The sequence below is a fragment of the Mesoplodon densirostris genome, chromosome 16, assembly GCF_025265405.1.
Source record: "Mesoplodon densirostris isolate mMesDen1 chromosome 16, mMesDen1 primary haplotype, whole genome shotgun sequence".
Lineage (NCBI taxonomy): Eukaryota > Metazoa > Chordata > Mammalia > Artiodactyla > Ziphiidae > Mesoplodon > Mesoplodon densirostris.
Window position 1 is genome coordinate 68026440 of NC_082676.1, and position 7223 is coordinate 68033662.

The following is a 7223-nucleotide window of genomic DNA, read 5'->3' on the forward strand; positions in this document are numbered from 1 at the left end:
CACCTGACACTAACATAATATTGTATAACTACACTTCAATAAATAAATAAATAAATAAATAAATTCCAGATGGATCAGAAATTTAAACATTAAAACTGAAACCCTATAAGCGTTAGGAAAAATGGAATAATTTTTAAAAATAATCTCAGAGTGGGATTATCTTAGTATAACACAAAACCTGGAAGGCATTTTTTAACGTAATAAATTTAATTACATTAAAACAATTTTAATTCAAATGTCCAAAGACAAACAACAAAATACAAAGAGTATTTACAACATGGGGGTTGGCAAAGGTCAATTCCCTTAATAGATAAAGCACTTCTAGACATCGATAAGAAAAAGACCAACAACCCAATAAAAACAGATGGCAAAGGATAGAGCAGAGCTCATAAAAATGGATCTAAAGCTCTTTTAAATATATGAGAAGATGCTTAACCATACTTGTATAAAGAAGCGGGGATTATGATGACTATTACATACCAATTACTTTTAGCTCCTGGACTGGCAAACATCAAAAAATTTGACAGCATTCTGGGTTGGTGAGGATGTAGAGAAATAGATGCTCTCAAATATGTTGACGGGAGTTAAAAAATCAGTACAGTCGCTCTAGAGGGCGTTTTGACAATATTTATAAAAATTAAAAATGCACATATCTTTTGGCCAAGCGATACCACTGCCAGGATTCATCCCACAGACACACAGGCACTCATGCCAAGCAGTCTAGTTAAGAAGATAAAGACGCTCACTGCGGCTTAGTGAGACAGCGAGATTGGGAGCAACCCAAGTGCCTGGCAATAAAGAATTGGTTAAACAAATGTACAATCCTACAAGGGATACCAAGCAGCCATTTTTTAAATGAAGAAGCACTTTCTATGCGCATATCAACCTATCTCCAAAATATACTAAATGAATTTATATACAGTCACTGCTCCTCGGTATCCACAGCGGGATTGGGTCCAGGCCCCACTCTCCACCTCCAGGTTACACCAAAATCTGCAGATGCTCAAGTCCCTTATATAAAAGGGTGTAGTATTTGCATATGACCCACCCACATCCTCCTGTATACTTTAAATCATGTCTAGATTACTTATAATGTTGGCCCACACAGCAAATTCAAGTTTTGCTTTTTGGAACTTTCTGGAATTTTCTTTTTGGAATATTTTTGATTCATGATTGGTTGAATCCATAGACGTGGAAACTGCAGATATGGAGGGTTGACTCTGTGTGTGTGTGTGTGTGTGTGTGTGTGTGTGTCTGCATGCACGTGCTCATGCCTTGCATATAATATATACATGTATATATTATACATTTATACATACCTTGCATAAAATATACATATATATATATGCTTGCATGGACTATCTCTGGAAGATGCACAGGTAGTGGTTTCCTCTAGAGACAGGTAAGGGATAGAGGGATGAAAGCCACTTATGTTTCATGTGTGATTATATTAATATGCAGATGTATTACCTATTTTGAAAAATAACATATTTTTAAAGCCTTTACACTTCAGTAGATCAGCCATGTCTTCCTCTTGAATGAGTTCAATCCTTCAAGTCGGAAACCAAACTCCAGGTCTTCGCTGGTGGTCCAGTGGTTAAGACCCTGTGCTCCCAGTGCAGAGGGCCCAGGTTCAATTCCCAGTCAGGGAACTAGATCCTGCCTGCCACAACTAAGAGCCCGCACATGGCACAAAGATCCCCTGTACCACAACTAAGATCCAGCGCAGCCAAATAAAAAAATAAATATTTTTTAAAAATTGTCAGACTTTAAAAGAAAAAGGAAAGAAACCAAACTCCAAGGGGACCCCAAAAGTGATGCAGGCTTGGAACTGGGGAGCCTCAGGGAGTCTGTGCAGACCCACTGGAGGGCCCGGTGCACCATGGCAGCTCCAGGGTGGAGCCAGCCTGGAACCCAATGAATGTGCTTTTGTCAAACTGGACAGGCAGAGAGAGGTTGGGTGTGTGTGGAGAGGGGCGGTGGGCTGTCCTGAGCCGAGAGCCAGTAACCTCCAGGAGAAGAGCTGAGAAGGAAATTGGGGCCTTCCTCATGAAAGGAGACAGGGCTGGGACAAGACTCAAGGAGGTGGAGGTGCTGCTGAGAGAGGGGCCTGGCTCAGCCCAGGGTGAGGTGGGGTGCGGAGAGCCCCTTCCCAGCCGAGGACCTGGGCCCAGCAGCCTCTGAGAAACACTGAGGCCCGCCAGGCTGGAAGCAGCGCCCGGCCTCCCCCACCAGCCACATTTCCGTCCAGCCGTTGGCCTGTGTCCACTGGCCTCCACACAGGCTGGGCTGAGTCAAGGAATTCCAAGGAACAGGCAGCTCCTGCACCAGGCTCACCATGCCGCCCTCCCACCAGATGTGGTCAAGTTGGACTCAGAGGTCTGCACTCTGTAACCTCACCCGCTTCTCTGCGCCCAGGTTTCCCCTCTACGTTTAAGTGTTCCTTTTGGAAATTTTCAGCCCTTTTATGGCATAGTTAAGGGGAAAGGAATTTTTGCAGAGCTCAGTCAAAGATGTTGGCTTAGCTGGGTTGGGAGGGGAGGGCGACTTCGGGAAGAAGTAGGGGTCGGCTGGGGTGGCGGTGAGGGGACTATGTGAGGCCCTGGGGAGGGGGACTGGGCTTCCCAGGGGCCACTGGTCCTGAGCCTCGACTGCCTACAAAGACTACAGCTTTCTAGTCTCTGGTCATCCTGTACATCTCATCACCCCTCAAGTCTCCTCGCTCACCCAGCACTGTTGACGTACCACACACGTGCTCAAACGTCCCCCGTCTGCCGTGGGCCCCCGGGGTCCCCCTCCTTCTCCCCGCGGCTTGTCTTACCCTCTGTCCAGCTACACCGGAGAGAAAAAGTTATGGGGAAAAAGAACTCTCCGGGATCCACCCCAGCTGAAGTTGTTGAGAGCAACTCTGAGGACACCAAGCAAATTCCACAGAGGCCACCGCCCCACCTGGACTCCGGGGGCTTCCTGCCCCTGGGGGTCTTCCGAGACTGGCCCAGTCTCCCCGCTCAGACCCCTCAGCCCAGACCTCTGCCCGGCATCTGCTTTCCCCACGCTGTCTTCTTCCTCCCATTGCTTGTTGATTTCCTGCCAAACCATTTCCCTCCTGGCTCCAAACTTCTGTCGGGAAAGAAATGAAATCAGCACTTGGAGCACTGGAAGGGGAAAAACAGCTGCTTTTAACACAGTGAGCTCGGGGGGAGGGGCAGCCGAGCAGCTGGATCTTGGTGGAAAAGGAAGAGTCTGGTGGGAGCACAAAGCTCATGGCAGGAGGGGTAAACTCACATGCCCGGTGGGCCCAGCAGACACCATGACGGGGGCTTCCTAATGGCATCTTGGGCTGTCGTCTTCAGACGCAGACACATCTTGTGTCCACATTAACCATCCTTGGGCCGTGTATTTTCCTCCACTTTAGAGATGTGAGTACAATATCTTTCCTCTTCACTCTCCTATTAAGAAAAATTATAGTGCATGTGTTTGGGGCATAATAGAGAGCAGTGGGGGCGGTGGCATCAGGGTCACCAGGTAAAATTGCTCAGGATGGGCAGGCTCTGTGCCATCCACCAATCGTGGCACGTGAAGTGTGGGCCTCCGTTAACAAATCTGACCTAGAGATCTGGATTTTTCGTGTAAAAATCGCCTGAGATTTAAATGGTGGCAACTAATCGTGGAGCTTTAAGGCACTGGCAGGTCAGTTCAGTGTGGACTAAACAAAATGCACCTGAGAGCTGGGTCTACGGGTCAGAGCTTGAGACCCTGGTTTATGCGTGAGAGCTGATGTGTGGACCCAGCTGACTGGGCCACCTCGGCCTGGAGTGGGCAATGCCAGGGCTCCACCCATCCCCTCAGGTCACCTTTTAGCACTGTGTGTCCCTGACCCCGGCCAGCTCAAAAGTGCTTTTGCTTTCCCAAGAGTGCACTTGGGGCTCATCTTTGGAGGGCTACCCTCAGGCTACTGGAGCTTCCTTGCTTGGAGACAGTGAGCCTGAAGCACCTAGAACTTTACCTTCTGCTGCCACACTCACCCCACACCTGTCATTCTTGGTGAAGGACTAAATGGGAACAGAAGTCCGGCCCTCTTGCTTTGAATCAAGATCACCCTGAGTAGCCCTCACCCTCCAGAGCTCCTAAGGACCAGGCTGACACCTCCCTCCCTTGGGACTTTGCCTGAGATCACCCCTGGCTTGGCCTTCCCCCTATCCTGACCTGCTTCCTTCACTCCCCTCGAAGTTCCTCCTGGGAGAATTTCCTTAATAAATCACAGGCACACGAGTCCTTGTCCCAGGATCTGTTCTGGAGGACCCTCCCGTAGACACAGCCAAGCCAACAGACAACTCCTCCCACAGTGGAAAGACTAACTTTTCCAGGAGCTGATACAACAGTTTGAGAGCCTCAGAGCTGTAGACCTTGTCTGACAATCAACTTAGGAGGCTTGGGGCTCCTACAAACCCTCTGCCCTGCCATCACACCTCCCCCTTCCTTTGCATGTCACCCTTCTTTCAGCCTTGTGATTGCTCCTAAACGTCCTCTTCCCCCAGCCCCCGCCCCCCAACCGCATGGCAGCCGCATGGCAGATTGTGTGTCTGACCCCACCCTGGGGTAAAAGCCAATTTCAGTAAGTCCCAGCCCCATTGTGTAGCGGCTGGTACAAATAACCCACACTGAAGTCATTTAGCAAAAGAATTCCCAGGGAATGCTGTGGGGAGCAGTGCAGAGGTGATCCAGTTATAATGAGATAGAAATTCGGGAATGCAGAGACAATCTAGAGGGTGCAGGCTCGGAAAATGAGGGAAGCCAGCCGAGAATGCAGTTGACCTACAAAAGAGGGCAGATCAGAGAACTAAAGAGAAACCGAAGCCAGAGCCCAAACCTGGTTTCTGTTGGTGGCAACCAAAAGCACCTGGAAGTGAAGAAGCCAGTAAAGGGCGTTTTACAGAGCCAGCTACTGCTGTGGGCAACTGGGCCACCCAGGAAGGAGGTGACCAACAGCAGAGGGGCATGTGCCTCAGAGTCATCCCAACTGAGAGAAAAGGAGCTGGGGTATTTACGCATCAGCTCCCGCCAGCCAGAGAAGCACTGCTCCGGTTCACTGGGTCTCAAAACAGAATTCTCCGGGAGTTTTTTCTAAATCATGATGTATGGGTCCACCTCCAGAGATCCTGAGTTAACGAGCCTGGGTGCTGGGTCTGGTGAAAGCCCCCCTAGGGAATTCGTGTGCACAGAACTGTTTGGGAAGCCCCGGTCTAGCCGATTTCTCAGATCCCTGTGAGCCTGCAAGTTCGGGGCCTCCCTGAGTGACTTCAGCTGAGGATGGAAACCCTGAGAAAGCCGCCAGTGCAGCTGGAGATAAATCACTCATTGGCTGGGGCTGCAGCTGGTGGAGGCTTGAGAAATAAGGGGTTTGGCCTCAACTCCACTGTTCATGCTCCCGTGACCATAAAGGAGCCCGACCCTCAGACGTTCTTTATAGAAGGAAAAAAAAATGTCAAGCATATTTTCCGAGGTTTAATTTCCTCCCAGTGTCCTGAAGAAACCCTCCTAAAGCTTAGGCTGCCTCAACCCCAGTCTCTGGTAATAACATCAAAGACTTTGAAATTGAGACCCAGTGTGACTTTGCTAAAGTAAATAAAAACCAGGGGAGGAGGAAAACTAGAAAGCACCTGGGTCTAGGAGAAGCCCACCCTCCACTGAGAAGGTGAAAAAAGAGGCTGTTTGGGGTGGGGGGAAGGGGGCAAAATTCTGAGGGTTAAAATTCAGGAAAAGGGAAATACACTAGGGTTGCCAGATTCAGCAAATAAATACCTAGTTCAATCAAAAACTAGATGCCTAGTTCAATTTGAATTTCAGGTGAACAATGAATAGTTTTTGAGTGTATAAGTGTGTCCCATGCAATATTGGGGGCATACTTATATTAAATACTGCATGGGGTAAATCTGTACTAAAGATATTATGCATTGCCCATCTGAAATTCAGACTTAACTGGGCATCCTGGAGTTTATCTGGCAACCCTAAAACATACAGGCAATTAGATTGGTCTCAGCTGGTTAGGACACCCTTAACTAGGCATGTGGGTTAAACTGGGTGTCTCTGTGCTTACCTACATGTCTCTGGTCTCACCTGGGCGGCTGTGGCCCAGGAGGTGCCTCTGGCCTTCTATTTTCAGGTGGAGCGGAAATGCCAGAAGAAGATGTGGAAGGAGATGAAAGGGGAAGAGAGAAGGCAGGAGGGGGTCCAGCTGGGAGGGTGAGGGGCCCAGCATCCCCCTGCCAGCCCTCCTCACCCCCACCCCACCCAGCCCTCGCTGCTCAGGCCGGAAGAGCTCCAACCCCAGGCTAGGGCAGAGTTTGCCTCTCCCTCTGTAAGCCGAGGATGCGGAGGGAAGGTCCGCAGACACCCGGGAGCTGCTGCGCCCCAGCCCCGAAGCGATGGGAAGAGGGACTGAAGGCTTATCCACGCCCCACCACCACCCTCAGGGCCACCCCTGCCCCGTCTCCCCGCCCCCCTGCGCCCTACATTTTTCTCCCGGAGCTGCCTCCCTCCACCCTCCTCTCTCCCCACCTCGCGAGCTTCCAAATAAGGAGGCCGGAGCCGGAGGAGCGGTCGGACGGGGATGCCGGGAGTCTGGTCCCCTCCCCGAGGCGGGATCCCGCTGCCCGCGCAGCCGGGAGGGAGGGGGCGCAGCTAGAAGCGGCCTCGCCGGCCAAGGTCAGGGTCGGAGGCCCGCGGCGGGCACGGCGCTATAGCCCAGTCCAGGTGAGAAGGGCCTGCGGGCCGCCCAGAACCTGGCCAGCCCCGCGCTGGCGGCGGCAGGACGGGGAGGATGACGTGGCGGCGCGAGGAAGCGCCACATCCTCGGGCCCAGACTTCCCGCTCCCAGGATCCGACCCAAAGAAAATAAGGCAGACCGAGGAGAGATGTCCGGAAGCAGTCACCGCGGCAAAGGGGAAACGGTTTAATGCATCTTGGTACATCAGCACGATGGAATGTGATTTTATATCTTCTGGCGTTCGTTAGCTGCCCACTTGGTGCCAGGCACCCTGCCAGCTCATGGGTACACGAAGGTGGGGATAAGCCTGGCTCTTTCCCTTGCGGGGGTGGTGGTCACAAGCAAAACCATGGCTGTTAAGAGCACAGACTCCAGAACCAGGTAGCCAGGTGGGCTTGAACAGGGGTCTATCTCCCCATCTGTGAGATGCGGACCTCAGAGGGAGGGGGGGAGGGTT

General features: G+C 51.2%; 1 long non-coding RNA gene across 3 annotated transcripts; it reads right to left on the reverse strand.

Annotated features, from left to right (window-relative positions):
- Positions 1 to 273: 273 nt before the first annotated feature.
- LOC132476036 (uncharacterized) lies at positions 274 to 6895 on the reverse strand. Of its 3 annotated transcripts, XR_009530109.1 has the most exons (4): positions 6559 to 6895; positions 6098 to 6153; positions 3286 to 3449; positions 274 to 3120 (listed from the first exon to the last, which is right to left on the reverse strand). It is a non-coding gene; the product is annotated as an uncharacterized LOC132476036 (long non-coding RNA). The 3 variants fall into 3 exon arrangements; XR_009530107.1 differs by lacking the exon at positions 6098 to 6153; XR_009530108.1 differs by lacking the exon at positions 6559 to 6895 and having other exon boundaries at positions 6098 to 6269.
- Between the last annotated feature and the right edge of the window lie 328 nt (positions 6896 to 7223).